A 15324-nucleotide genomic window follows, 5' to 3' on the forward strand; every position below is an offset into this window, starting at 1 on the left:
CCACATCCTAACCTGGACGATGCTGGGCCAATTGTGCGCCACCTCATGGGTCTCCCGGTCACGACCGGCTGTGATACAGCCCGGGATCAAACTCGGGTCTGTATTGACGTTTAAAGGTTAAAGTTGTTAATTTTTTTTTTTAAACACTGGGGTGAGTTTATCCACATCCAATAATTTCATTTTCAAAACAAAATCAGACTTGTGTCTCGTACCACGAGAAACACGCCTTGTTCCGTTCCCACACACATTGTGAATAGTGTCAGTCTGAGCATTTAGATACAGTACATACAAAGAACAACAGTTAATGTACCGTCACACCAGCATCTAACTTTACGTTTTCTGATGATACAACAAGATCTCGGCCTACTGTTCTCATGGTTTTGTTGTTAACACAAGCCTTACGGCAAGTTTGAGATAGGTCACCTGTCGTTCCTCTGTCATGTCCTTGTCACCACTGACAGAGTTTGAGATAGGTCACCTGTCGTTCCTCTGTCATGTCCTTGTTACCACTGACAGAGTTTGAGATAGGTCACCTGTCGTTCCTCTGTCATGTCCTTGTTACCACTGACAGAGTCATGTTAACCATACAGAACACCTAAGTAGCTTTTAATTTGAACTTCAATTTGAAATTGTTTCATCTTTTCCCCTCTCTCTTTTTTTGCTGTACAGTGTCCTGGATGTTTTGAAAGGTGCTTAGAAATATGTATTATATTATTATCATTGAAACCCATCATTCATATTGTACGGACAAACCCCCTAAGATGTGGTATAGTAACCAGTAGAGAAACATATGTTTGATGCTAACTTGAAGGATTTAGGATCTATGCCTTTGACACCACCGCTGTGAGGTTGTGAGGTTTTCCTTTATACGATCTTGCTGTAGGACTAAATACCTGAGGTGTCCATGCTCCTTACAGGCTGCATGACCAGACATCTCTGAGATGCCTCACTATTCAAAACAACGCATATCCAACTCAACTGAACTGCCAACAGCCAGTTGAACTGCCAACAACTCAACTGCCAACACCCAGTGTTCAACTAACAAGTTGACTGTTGAAATGTTCAGCAGCCTAGGCTTGTCGTGAAGAATGCAGATATTTTAAAAAGAATGTAGTTAAATTGGGACTGGTGAACTACAATGTGCTTTCGGAGTTTGGCACTGATCAGTAGTCAGCTGTAGTTATTGTATTAAGTCACATCCTGTCCAATGGTGGTATTGGTGGTACCGCACAGATATCAACCTGACTAAATATCAATGCATCTCAAATGGGTTAACTGGTGTGTTGATTACAGCATTGGTGAAAAGCCAAAAGAAGAGTGCCAATTTAAACAGGGGTATATTCACTAAGAACCAAACGGAACCGAACGGAAGCAAAATGTTGAAATGAGGGACTAAGATGAACTTGTCCCATATGAAATGTTTGTTTTTGTTACAAGAAGTTTTCAGTTGCAAAACATTTTGTTATGGTTTGGACTAATGAATACACCCCAGGTAGGTAACAGATAAGTAACAGTACCCAAGCACAGTATCAGTGCCCCAGTAACCACCTGTTTCTTGCTTTTGTGAATCCTGAAGTGAAAATAGAGGATAAACCCTCTATTGAAATGTATCCATTTTCCATTGTACACTGTCCTCCACCCAAGACATGCTCTGTCATCCACCCAAGACATGCTCTGTCATCCACCCAAAACATGCACTGTCCTCTACCCAAAACATGCACTGTCCTCTACCCAAGACATGCACTGCCCTCTACCTAAGACATGCACTGTCCTCTACCTAAGACATGCACTGTCCTCCACCCAAGACATGCACTGTCCTCTAAGACAAAAATTATATTCAATATCAATTGAAGTGTTGGTTCTGTTTGTTTGATCTTCATTTCTGAAGCCAAACATCCCACGTTTTGTTCCATCTGATCTATGTTCAATTCAGCGTTGGGGTCAATAAAAAAAGTAAAAAAGTACTTTTTGAATGGAACCCAACATTGATTTGAACATGAATCAGATTAAACATAACTTGGGATGTTTTACTTCCTGAATTGACCGCAATTTACCCTGATTCAAATGTCAGCTCAAGCACCAGATAGAGTTGCAGTACTCCAATCTCTGTACAATGACTGGCAGAGCTACATAATGAGCTACTGTATGCCTTCCAACAGTGTTCATTGTAGCAGCCTGATGCCTTGTCTGTATCGTAGCGTATCAGAAGCAACCTTTTTGAAAACACACCAAAGAGAGACTCAGAGAAGAAGACCAGAAGTCATTCCCACTACCAGCTCAGGGACAGTCCCTTCAGGCAGTAGTACCCTGTTGGATCTCTCTCTCTATTCTGGCACTGTTGTTGGAAAACTGCATGGTTCAATGCTCTGCTCTCAAATTCTGTAAAATGAACAGAGGTACATGCTAGAGCGGGTTCGAAGAGAGACGAGAGGGGTGGTGAGCAGAAGCAGCAATTTCAGTTCCATTTGTTCACTCACCTGGTGGGAAGGAGTTTAGCTTCTTTGCGGGGAAGGTGAGGGGAGAGGGGAGGGAGAGGGATTGGACCGGATCGGTGGATAAAGCTGGTTCCTCTGTGGCATGACGATGACCTATCTGTTCCTCCTTAGTTTACTCTATTCTAACGCTTGCCGTTTTGCCACATGGTCTGTAATGACTCCTCTCTCTCCTCCCCCTCTTCACCTAGCCAATGGAGCGTAGCTTTTTTTTTTCTTTGTCCAACTCGCTCGCTTCTACCTCACAGCGCCTCCTCCCTTCCCCCGCCAAACCCCTGTCTCACCTCTTTCCTACAGGTAAGAGAGAGGATGAGAAGAAGAGGAATCTGAGACAGAAAACAGCTCTTACATCATTACCATCACCGTCTAATGAATGTGGCTCCTTTGTGAGGGAGGTTGGAGTGGGAATGTGGTCTTTCTCTCTGTCACAATTCAAATTGTATTTATCACACACACCGAATACAACTGGTGAAGACTTTATAGTGAAGTGCTTGCTTACAAACCTTTTCCAGTGATGCAGAGTTTAAAAAAATAATAGAAAATAGTAACTAACACGAGGAATAAAATAAAATACACAAGAATGTTGCTATAAATACAGGGAGTAACAGTACCAGATCAATGTGTAGAGGTATTTGAGGTACACTATATGACCAAAAGTATGTGGACGCTTATCGAACATCTCATTCCAAAATCATGGGCATTAATATGGAGTTGGTCCCCACATTGCTGCTATAACAGCCTCCACTCTTCTGGGAAGGCTTTCCACTAGATGTTGGAACGTTGCTGCGGGGACTTGCTTCCATTCAGCCACAAGAGCATTAGTGAGGTCGGGCACCAATGTTGGGCGATAAGGCCTGGCTCGCAATCGGCGTTCCAATTCATCCCAAAGGTGTCTGATGGGGTTGAGGTCAGGGCTGTGTGCAGAGCAGTCGAGTTCTTCGACACCTATCTAAACAAATCCTTTATTTTAATTATATTTTACCCCTTTTACTCCCCAATTTCGTGGTATCCAATTGTTTAGTATCTACTATCTTGTCTCATCGCTACAACTCCCGTACAGGCTCGGGAGAGACAAAGGTTGAGAGTCATGCGTCCTCCGATACACAACCCAACCAAGCCGCACTGCTTCTTAACACAGCGCCATCCAACCCGGAAGCCAGCCGCACCAATGTGTGGGAGGAAACACCGTGCACCTGGCAACCTTGGTTAGTACGCACTGCGCCCGGCCCGGCCCGCCACAGGAGTCGCTGGTGCGCGATGAGACGAGGATTTCCCTACCGGCCAAACCCTCCCTAACCCGGACGAAACTAGGCCAATTGTGCGTCGCCCCACGGACCTCCCGGTCGCGGCCGGTTACGGCAGAGCCTGGGCGCGAACCCAGAGTCTCTGGTGGCACAGCTGGCGCTGAACACATCCTTTCTGTATGGACCTCGCTTTGTGCACGGGTGCATTGTCATGCTGAAACTGTTGCCCCAAAGTTGGAAGCACAGAATCATCTAGAATGTTGTTGTATGCTGTAGTGTTAAGATTTACCTTCACTAAGGGGTCTAGCCTGAACTATGAAAAACAGCCCCAGACCACTATTCCTCCTCCAACAGTTGGCACTATGCCTGGCATCCGCCAAACCCAGATTCGTCCGTCAGACTGCCAGATGGTGAAGCGTCACTCATCACTCCAGAGAATGAGTTTCCACTGCTCCAGAGTCCAATGACGGCGAGCTTGACGCCACTCCATCCGACGCTGAATATTGCGCATGTTGATTTGAGGCTTGTATGTGGCTGCTCGGCCATGGAAACCCATTTCATGATGCACCCAACGAACAGTTATTGTGCTGATGTTGTTTCCAGAGGCAGTTTGGAACTCGGTACTGAGTAATGCAACAGAGGACAGAATATTTCTACTCGTTCAGCCCTCGGCGGTCCCGTCCTGTGAGCTTGTGTGGCCTACCACTTTGCAGCTGAGCCGTTGTTGCTCCTAGATGTTTCCACTTCACAATAACAGCACTGACCGGGGCAGCTCTAGCAGGGCAGAAATTTTACGAACTGACTTGTTGGACAGGTGGCATCCTATGACGGTGCCACGTTGAAAGTCACTGAGCTCTTCAGTAAGGCCATTCTAATGTCAATGTTTGTCTATGGAGACTGCATGGTTGTGTGCTCAGTTTAATACTGTTAGCAATGGGTACGGCTGAAATAGCCGAATCCACATACACTATATATACAAAAGTATGTACATAAAGGCAGGGTAAAATTACCAGGCATCACGATAGATAACAATAACAGTAAAATGAAGAACAGAGTAGCAGCAGCAAATGATGAGTGTAGAAGTGTGTGTATGTATGTATGTATGTATGTATGTATGTGTGTATGTGTGTATGTGTGTATGTGTGTATGTGTATGTATGTATGTATGTATGTATGTATGTATGTATGTATGTATGTATGTATGTATGTGTGTATGTGTATGTATGTATGTATGCATGCATGCATGCATGCATGCATGCATGCATGCATGTATGTATGTATGTATGTATGTATGTATGTATGTATGTATGTATGTATGTATGTATGTATGTATGTATGTATGTATGTATGTATGTATGTATGTATGTATGTATGTATGTATGTATGTATGTATGTATGTATGTATGTATGTATGTATGTATGTATGTGATGTGTGTGGGTGTCTGCGTACGAAGTGTTGGAATGTGTGTGGGAGTGCAAGTGTAGTGTGTGTGAATGATTGTGTATATATAGTCTAGTGAGTGTGTATATGGTGTGTATGTACAGTTGAAGTCAGAAGTTTACATACACTTAGGTTGGAGTCATTAAAACACGTTTTTCAACCACTCCACAAATATCTTATTAACAAACTATAGTTTTGGCAAGTCGGTTAGGACATGATGTCATGGCTTTAGAAGCTTCTGATAGGATAATTGACATCATTTGAGTCAATTGGAGGTGTACGTGTGGATGTATTTGAAGGCCTACCTTCAAACTCAGTGCCTCTTTGCTTGACATCACGGGAAAATTAAAAGAAATCAGCCAAGACCTCAGAAAATAAATTGTAGATGTTCACAAGTCTGGTTCATCCTTGGGAAAAATTTCCAAACACCTGAAGGTACCACGTAACTGTCATACCACTCAGGAAGGAGAAGCGTTCTGTCTCCTAGAGATGAATGTACTTTGATGCGAAAAGTGCAAATCAATCCCAGAACTACAGCAAAGGACCTTGGGAAGATGCTGGAGGAAACAGGTACAAAAGTATCTATATCCACAGTAAATCGAGTCCTATATCAACATAACCTGAAAGGCCGCTCAGCATGGAAGAAGCCACTACTCCAAAACCGCCATAAAAAAAGCCAGATTACGGGTTGTAACTGCACATGGGGACAAAGAACGTACTTTCTGGAGAAATGTCCTCTGGTCTGATGAAACATAAATAAAACTGTTTGGCCATAATGAACATTGTTATATTTGGAGGAAAAAGGGGGGCGGCTTGCAAGCCGGAGAAGACCATCCCAACACGTGAAGCACGGGGGTGGCAGCATCATGTTGTGGGGGTGCTTTGCTGCAGGAGGGACTGGTGCACTCCAAATTGACAATGACCCCAAGCATACTTCCAAAGTGGTGAGTCAAAATGGCTTAAGGACAATAAAGTCTAGGTATTGGAGTGGTCATTACAAAGCCCTGACCTCAATCCTATAGAAAATCTGTGGGCAGAACTGCAAAAGTGTGTGCGAGCAAGGAGGCCTACAAACCTGACTACACCAGCTCTGTCAGGAGGAATGGGCCAAAATTCATCCAACTTATTGTGGGAATCTTGTGGAAGGCTACTCGAAATGTTTGACCAATGTTAAACAATTTAAAGGCAATGCTACCAAATACTAATTGAGTGTATGTAACCTTCTGACCCACTGAGAATGTGATGAAAGAAACAAAGGCTGAAATAAATAATTCACTGTATTATTCTGACATTTCACATTCTTATAATAACGTGGTGATCCTAACTGACCTAAGATAGGGAATGTTTACGAGGATTAAATGTCAGAAATGGTGAAAAACTGATTTTAAATGTATTTGGCTAAGGTGTATGTAAACTTCCAACTTCAACTGTATATACCCACACACTAGACTATATACACACTCAGTATACTATATACACACACTCACTAGACATACATACACACCATACACACTCACTAGACTATACATACACACCATATACACACTCACTAGACTATATACAGTTGAAGTCGGAAGTTTACATAGACCTTAGCCAAGTACATTTAAACTCAGGTTCCATGGTGTTTATACTTGCAGACTATTGTTTGTACAGATGAACGTGGTACCTTCAGGTGTTTGGAAATTGCTCCCAAGAATGAACCAGACTTGTGGAGGTCTACAATTTATTTGCTGATATCTTTAGATTTTCCCATGATGTCAAGCAAAAAGGCACTGAGTTTGAAGGTAGGCCTTGAAATACATCCACAGGTACATCTCCAATTGACTCAAATGAGGTCAATTAGCCTATCAGAAGCTTCTAAAGCTATGACATCATTTTCTGGAAATTTCCAAGCTGTTTAATGGCACAGTCAACTTAGTGTTTGTAAACTTCTGACCCACTGGAATTGTGATACAGTGAATTATAAGTGAAATAATCTGTCTGTCAACAATTGTTGGAAAAATTACTTGTGCCATGCACAAAGTAGATGTCCTAACCGACTTGCCAAAACTATAGTTTGTTAACAAGAAATTTGTGGATTGGTTTAAAAACAAGTTTTAATGACTCCAACCTAAGTGTATGTAAACTTCCGACTTCAACTGTATATAGTCTAGTGAGTGTGTATATGGTGTGTATGTATCGTCTAGTGGGTGTGTACAGTATATGGTGTGCATATATGTAGTCTAGTAAGTGTGTATGTGGTCTGTGTATATATAGTCTAGTAAGTGTGTATGTGGTCTGTGTATATATAGTCTAGTAAGTGTGTATATGGTCTGTGTATATATAGTCTAGTAAGTGTGTATGTGGTCTGTGTATATATAGTCTTGTAAGTGTGTATATGGTCTGTGTATATATAGTCTAGTAAGTGTGTATATGGTCTGTGTATATATAGTCTAGTAAGTATGTATATGGTCTGTGTATATATAGTCTAGTAAGTGTGTATATGGTCTGTGTATATATAGTCTAGTAAGTGTGTATATGGTGTGTGTATATATAGTCTAGTAAGTGTGTATATGGTCTGTGTATATATAGTCTAGTAAGTGTGTATATGGTCTGTGTATATATAGTCTAGTAAGTGTGTATATGGTCTGTGTATATATAGTCTAGTAAGTGTGTATATGGTCTGTGTATATATAGTCTAGTAAGTGTGTATATGGTCTGTGTATATATAGTCTAGTAAGTGTGTATATGGTGTGTATATATAATCCAGTGGGTGTATGTAGGATCAGTGCAAGATAGAGTCAGTGAAGATAGTCAATTAATGGTACCAGAAACTATTTAGCAATCTGGCTATTTAGCAGTTTTATGGCTTGGGGGTGGAAGCTGTTTCTGAGCCTGTTGGTCCACTCTGGTACCATTTGCCGGATGGTAGCAGAGTGAACCGTCTATGTGGCACATTACACACACAAAGAGCTTGAAAGGGCTGCTCTCCTACACAGTGCAGGCTCAGGCTTGTCTTTGAGAGCCGGGTGCGTTCCTGCCTTCAGGCCCTGAAGCACATAGCTGCTTTAAGCCTCTCTCTATGGCTGGTGACTCATCCAACACGCCACGGCTGAATTAGTGTTCGTGTGGAGTCACCCAGCTTGGGACAACTCCCCTTGGTAACGGATGGACAGCCACAGTTACAGATCCACGCCAGAGAGGTTAGAAAGGGAGATTTTACGGTCCTTAATACGGTTATTACTACCTAACTATTACTGAACAATAAATATTGACCAATGTGTTTTTCTACGAGTGAGGAAGAAAGAGCTGTAGGATTTTCAAACTAAATTTACCTTTAATGAGAAGCATAGAATGAGAATTGTGAACAGGACGGAGTGAGTGAGTGAGTGAGTGAGTGAGTGAGTGAGTGAGTGAGTGAGGCTATGTGTAACAGTTTATGGTCTCAAACACCTGAGCCTCTAGAAAAAAAGACAGGGATGTCAGTTACTTTTAACAACCCCTTTCCCCCATTTGTTCTCATCCACCCACTCTGACAGCTGATTGGCTATTCACTAGCCAATCCCCTAACTTCACACATGGTTCCCCAATGAAGTTTCCCCTAGGTACAGATCTAGGATCAACGTCCCCTACTCCAATCCTAACCTTAAAACCATTAGTGGGTCAAATACAAAACGAACCCAAGATCACCATCAAGGGACAACTTTCCCCTATTCCCCTCACGTGCCACACAGAGGTCAAGGCAGTGCTGCTTCTGAAGACGCAAAAATGACAGAAAAGTGTTATTTGGGTCATTGCATTTCCAAACCACCTGAGCAACCGTGACAGAATTTACATAACTGGTCACAAGACTGGGACTGCATCCCATATGGTACCCTATTAAGTACGTAGTGCACTATCTTTGACCAGAGCCCGATGGGCAACAGTGAAAAGTAGTGCAATATATAGGTTGCCCTTTGGAATGCACACTGGGGTTTCCCTTTTGCTAGTAACAACCACTTTAGTGGTTGACTCACAGATAATCTAGAAGAAAGGTCAGTCTCGCAAAAAGACGCATTCTTTGTGTTCTAACTACCCGCTATTCAAAGTGCTCTGAACAAATTAAGGGAATTGTTCACAAACATTGGCACATCCTAAAATCCGATGATAGTCTCGGTAATGGGTTTTAGGACCTTCCCTTGGTCGTGTTCTCGTGGGGCAGAAATCTCAGAGACCAATTGGTAAACTCTGATTTACCATCCCAAGATATTCCTGAACAACGTCTATTTGCGCCCCTACTGGATGGAAACTACAAATGTAATGGCTGTGTTCAATGCAATGGTACTTATAAATGTAGATCCTTCAAACACCCACAAACAGGGAAATCTATCCCAATCAAAGGTGTTATTACGTGCTCCACTAAGGCAGTTATTTATCTTATAACATGTCCTTGTGGTAAAAATGATGTAGGTAAAACAAAGCGCGAATTAAAAGTACGTATCTCAGAGCATCGTAGCACCATTAGGTGTAAAAACTTTACTTATCCAGTTGCGGCCCACTTCTTGGAGGCAGGACACTCGATTTCGTCTCTGCGTTATATTGGCGTCGAACATGTCACCCTCCCTAGGAGAGGGGGTGACCTTGATAATTTATTGTTAAAACGAGAGGCTGCCTGGATCTTTAACTTAAAGACCCTCGCTTCCTTCAGTCTCAACGTAGACTTTGATCTGAAGCCATTCTTGTGATTATTGTGACTTTGCCATTGTAATTGTTTGTAAGCTTGTGTAGTCAAATTAATCTACGATCGTATGCTATTAATTTGTTGTTTGTATGCTGTTCTTTGTATGACATTTTAGTATTTGATAATTAACCAATGATATTAGGCCACTCTTGGCCATGATTACAGACACCTGTGTCTTTTGACACTATATAAACGAGTCATCCCGCAGTGTTTGTGATTATACCCTGATGAAGAAAGCTTGGCTGTCGAAACGTTGGCAATTAAATTTTTGCATCTGAGCTCCTAGAGTGTGCGGCTCTCTTTTATTTTCATGAATCACAGATAAGCCAGGTCCTTGGGATGACAATCATTCACTCTTGTAAGCTACCACAGGGCAAGTCCAGACAGTGTAGTCACATGATTACTGTTAAGTTACAGTATGACCAGTTAGTGATACTTTAAAAGGTCAAAGTGTCGGCCCGGGCACCTTCACTGGCCCACAAACAGCAAAATCTCCCTGGTTCACTGCCATATATAATGAGAAGTGCGAATGAACTCAGTGTACTTAATATATGCAAAGAAAATCAAAACGCACGTGTCAACAGGCACAGAGCCAAATCCAAGTCCAAACTATTTCCGATGTAAAATGAAAATGAGTATTTCTTATAGGACAAGTTGGAGATTGAGTACCTCACACTCCACTTCAGACAGTCTTCTTCTGTTTGGTGCCTAATTAACATGACAGATGTCTCAACAACACCTGGTTGTCATTAGCGGCTGTGACACATTGAAGTCATGCAGGTGTAGGATAGGAGAGGGAGCTGTGACTCACAAAGACAACTTTCTGCACAGTACAGTGATAGGAGGAATGCCTGTCTTCAAGGGTTTCAGTGTTTGCTGGTTTCATTTCTAACCTTTTAGGATGGAAAAACCTCTAAACCAGGAACAACAGGGTAGAACATAAAATGGAAACCGTTTAACTCTTATTTTTACCTTTAGGTTCTCTATCATTCTGAAAAAATGAGAGCAAACTTGCACTGCAGGAAAGCTTAGTAAATTCTGCTGACAAACGATATGTCTATCTTGAAAGGACAGACAACAAAGCACGGTCACGGTCAGTGGGCCTTAAAAACTAACATCAAGCTCCTCTGTTACAGGCCTACTGGTAAAACTTCTGTATGTAAAACAGCAAGAGATGGATGAGTCCAGGCAAGTGCAGAGTCGTTGGCTGATTAAGAGTGAGAGAAGTGGTTGGCTGACTCAGAGGAAGAAGCAGAGCCAGACATGGTATCGGTGAACAAACTGACTACCCACAAAGCATGAGCAATAGCTGGTCCGACAGCTGCATTAAACCATTTCTAATTCAATTATGCCAAGCAGAGCTGCTCTATGTAGAAAAGCCATGAAATACAAATACTGTACATTTCAATTATTAATATTACAAATTAAGGCTAATGAGTAATATGCTAGTCAGACCAACGTCCTTTTTCGGCAGTCTATATGCACTTTATCCAAATTCTCCTCATTTTATCTTTATACCAATGGCACATATAAAAAAAAAAAAACTTACCACAGTTGAACTACTGTGCTTCGGACACCAATACTCCATCTCTGAATTGAATTGCTTTTCATTCTACCAACTTAGTTTGCCCTTGGACTGGACAAGGGTGTGACTTTTCTCAGTGGAGGCACTAGGTAGGGTAGAGGGAGGGAAAGGACTGTCTGTACCGTCAAGACACCAATCCACGAGCGACCAAGCGGGTTCCTCCTCTCTCTCTAGCAATATTCTGATTATGGAGGATTTTACTTGCAAACTAGCCGCCACTCCTCTCCTATCAAATATTAACTTCACCGTGGGATAAGCTTGTACGCCTCACCACCTGTCCAGGCAGACAGACAGACAGACAGACAGACAGACAGGCAGGCAGACGGACGGGCGGGCAGGCAGGCAGGCAGGCAGGCAGGCAGGCAGGCAGGCAGGCAGGCGGACGGGCGGGCGGGCGGGCGGGCGGGCAGGCGGGCGGACGGGCGGGCAGGCAGGCAGGCAGGCAGGCAGGCAGGCAGGCAGACAGGCAGACGTCCTTGGGTGAGAGACAGATTTCCTTGAGCCTCTGGCCTAAAGGCAGAGAGTTCTAGTGTTATTATTTACAGTTACAGAGCTAGTTCCATCTCAGTGGTATTCAAACTGTTTCAGCAGCTACCCCATTTTTCTGACAGAAATCTAATGACACAAACTTAATTAAAAAATCAGTCAATTTCCATTTTTACATCAACAAATAAGTGAATTGTTTTGTTTTCTCTTATCAAAATGAAAATAAACCAATTAATACATTTACATCTTTCAAATGATCTAAAAAAAATTATATATTGGCCCCCCCCTCAAATAAATTTTTACATTTTTATAAATAAATAAATAAATAAATATATATATTCAGTTCAGTGGCCTAGTAGAAATTCATCTGAAAGGAAATGATCAAACAATGCTAAAATTTAGGTTGTATCTCAATGTCTTGTGCAGCCACATTCATGTTTCATTTTTTTCCTATAAAATGTCCATGCTTTCTCCTGATCTGTTTTGATAGCAGTGTGTGTGTGTCCTTAGACAGTACAGTCTTAATTAATTAATATATATAGGCAGCCCCACTGCAGTTTCCCAGACTTAATACAATCTCAAACAGCCTGGTCTCAGACTAGACTTAACAGAAACTAAACATAGGGTTGTTGGTCAGGGTGGATGGGTGGGCATATTATGCAAATGTCTAGCAACCGAAAGGTTACATGTTTGAATCTAAGACAATTTTATCATTTTAGCTAATTAGCAACTGCTTCTTAGCTACTTCGCCACTACTTTGCATGTTAGCTAACCTTTCCCCTAACCTTCACCTCTAGCACAGGTAAAATTCGCCACCTAGCTAACATAAACTCAGCAAAAAAGAAGGACCGTCTTTGAAAGATAACTCGTAAAAATCCAAATAACTTCACAGTAAAGGGTTTAAAAACGGTTTGCCATGCTTGTTCAATGAACAATAAACAATTAACAGTTGTAAAGACATGAACAACTTACAGACGGTAGGCATTTAAGGTCACAGTTATGAAAACTTAGAACACTAAAGAGGCCTTTCTACTGACTCTGAAAAACACCAAAAGAAAGATGCCCAGGGTCCCTCCTCATCTGCGTGAATTTCTTTTAGGCATGCTGCAAGAAGGCATGGCAACTGCAGATGTGGCCAGGGCAATAAATTGCAATGTTCATACTGTGAGACGCCTAAGACAGCGCTACAGGGAGACAGGACGGACAGCTGATCGTCCTCGCAGTAGCAGACCCCGTATAACAACACCTGCACGGGATCAGTACATCCGAACATCACACAGGCACAGGACAGGCACAGGATGGCAACAACAACTGCCCAAGTTACACCAGGAACACACAATCCCTCCATCAGTGCTCAGACTGTCCGGCTGAGAGAGCCTGGACTGAGGGCTTGTAGGCCTGTAGTAAGGCAGGTCCTCACCAGACATCACCGGCAACAACATCGTCTATGGGCACAAACCCACCGTTGCTGGACCAGACAGGACTGGCAAAAAGTGCTCTTCACTGAAGAGTAGCGGTTTTGTCTCACCAGGAGTGATGGTCGGATTCGCGTTTATCTGTCGAAGGAATGAGCGTTACACTGAGGCCTGTACTCTGGAGCGGGACTGATTTGGAGGTGAAGGGTCCGTCATGGTCTGGGGCGGTGTGTCACAGCATTATCGGACTGAGCTTGTCATTGCAGGCAATCTCAACACTATGCATTACAGGGAAGACATCCTCCTCCCTCATGTGGTACCCTTCCTGCAGGCTCATCCTGACATGACCCTCCAGCATGACAATGCCACCAGCCATACTGCTCATTCTGTGCGTGACTTCCTGCAAGACAGGAATGCCAGTGTTCTGCCATGGCCAGCGAGGAGCCCGGATCTCAATCCCATTGAGCACGTCTGGGACCTGTTGGATCGGAGGGTGAGGGCTAGGGCCATTCCCCCCCCAGAAATGTCCGGGAACTTACAGGGGCCTTGGTGGAAGAGTGGGGTAACATCTCACAGCAAGAAGTGGCAAATCTGGTGAAGTCCATGAGGAGATGCACTGCAGTACTTAATGCAGCTGGTGGCCACACCAGATACTGACTGTTACTTTTGACCCCCCCTTTGTTCAGGGACACATTATTCCATTTCTGTTAGTCACATGTCTGTGGAACTTGTTCAGTTTATGTCTCAGTTGTTGAATCTGATGATCATGCAAATATTTACATGTTAAGTTTGCTGAAAATGAACGCAGTTGACAGTGAGTTTTTTGTTGTTGTTGCCGAGTTTGTTTTGCACACACGAATTGTAATTCATAGCATATAAAGAAATGGATGGGCATCCACAAATTAATAGATACAGTGCCTTCAGAAAGTATTCACACCCCTGCACTTTTTCCACATTTTGTTGCTACAAAGTGGGATTAAAATTGTATTTGTCATTTGTTAGTGATCTACACAAAATACTCTGTCGAAGTGGAAGAAACCTTCTAACATTTGTTAAAAATGTAAAGTAAAACACTAATATCTTGATGAGAAGCATTCAACCCCGAGTCGATACGTTAGTCACATTTTGCAGTGATTACAGTGGTGAGTCTTTCTGGGAAAGTCTCCAAGAGCTTTCCACACCTGGATTGTGCAACATTTGCCAATTTCTCTTCCAAAATTATTTAAGTTCTGTCAAATTGGTTGTTGATCATTGCTAGACAACCATTTTCAGGTCTTGCCATAGATGTTCAAGTAGATTTAAGTAAAAAATAATATTTCAGCCACTCAGGAACATTCAGTGTTCTTGGTAATTAACTTGTGGAGTTGGCCTTGTGTTTTAGGTTATTGTTCTGCTGAAAGGTGAAGTCACCTCCCAGTGTCTGGTGGAAAGTAGACAACCCAGTTTTCCGAGGAATTTGCTTGTGCTTAGCTCCATTCCATTTATTTTTTAACCTTGTGTTTTGTCCTAGCACTACAAAGCAGATTCAAATAAACTAATCAAGCTTTGATATTAAATCAGCTGTTTAGTATTTGGGCAAAAAAACAAATATGCACCCCTTGGAGTCACAAGGACTGAGATTGGATAACTGCTTTAACGATTACACGCATACCCATAACATGATGCAGCCACCACTATGGTTAAAAATATGGAGTGGTATTCAGTAATGTGTTGTATTGGATTTGCCCCCAAAACAGGACACTTTGTATTCAGGAGTTGAATTGCTTGACATTTTTTTTGCAGTATTACTTTAGAGCCTTGTTGCAAACAGGATGCATATTTTGAAATATTTGTATTCTTTACAGGCTTCTATTCACTGTCAATTAGGTTAGTATTGTGGAGTAACTACAATGTTGATAACCCATCTTCAGTGGTCAGCCATTAAGCTACGTAATTTTTTATATTTTTTAAAATCACCATTGCC

At 42.4% G+C, this 15324-nt stretch overlaps 1 protein-coding gene across 2 annotated transcripts in view; it reads right to left on the reverse strand.

Annotated features, from left to right (window-relative positions):
• Nucleotides 1–11638, reverse strand: part of LOC123990533 (serine/threonine-protein kinase PAK 6-like) — a 41628-nt gene extending 29990 nt beyond the window's left edge. Inside the window, exon 1 of one of the 2 annotated variants that reach the window (XM_046291114.1) lies at nucleotides 11425–11638. The gene's annotated coding sequence lies outside the window, so the exon portion shown is untranslated. Of the gene's footprint in view, nucleotides 1–2477; nucleotides 2662–11424 lie in introns of those variants that run through there. The other variant, XM_046291115.1, reaches the window with a different exon arrangement.
• Nucleotides 11639–15324: the final 3686 nt, after the last annotated feature.

Source organism: Oncorhynchus gorbuscha, linkage group LG12, assembly GCF_021184085.1.
Source record: "Oncorhynchus gorbuscha isolate QuinsamMale2020 ecotype Even-year linkage group LG12, OgorEven_v1.0, whole genome shotgun sequence".
In the NCBI taxonomy this organism is placed as follows: domain Eukaryota; kingdom Metazoa; phylum Chordata; class Actinopteri; order Salmoniformes; family Salmonidae; genus Oncorhynchus; species Oncorhynchus gorbuscha.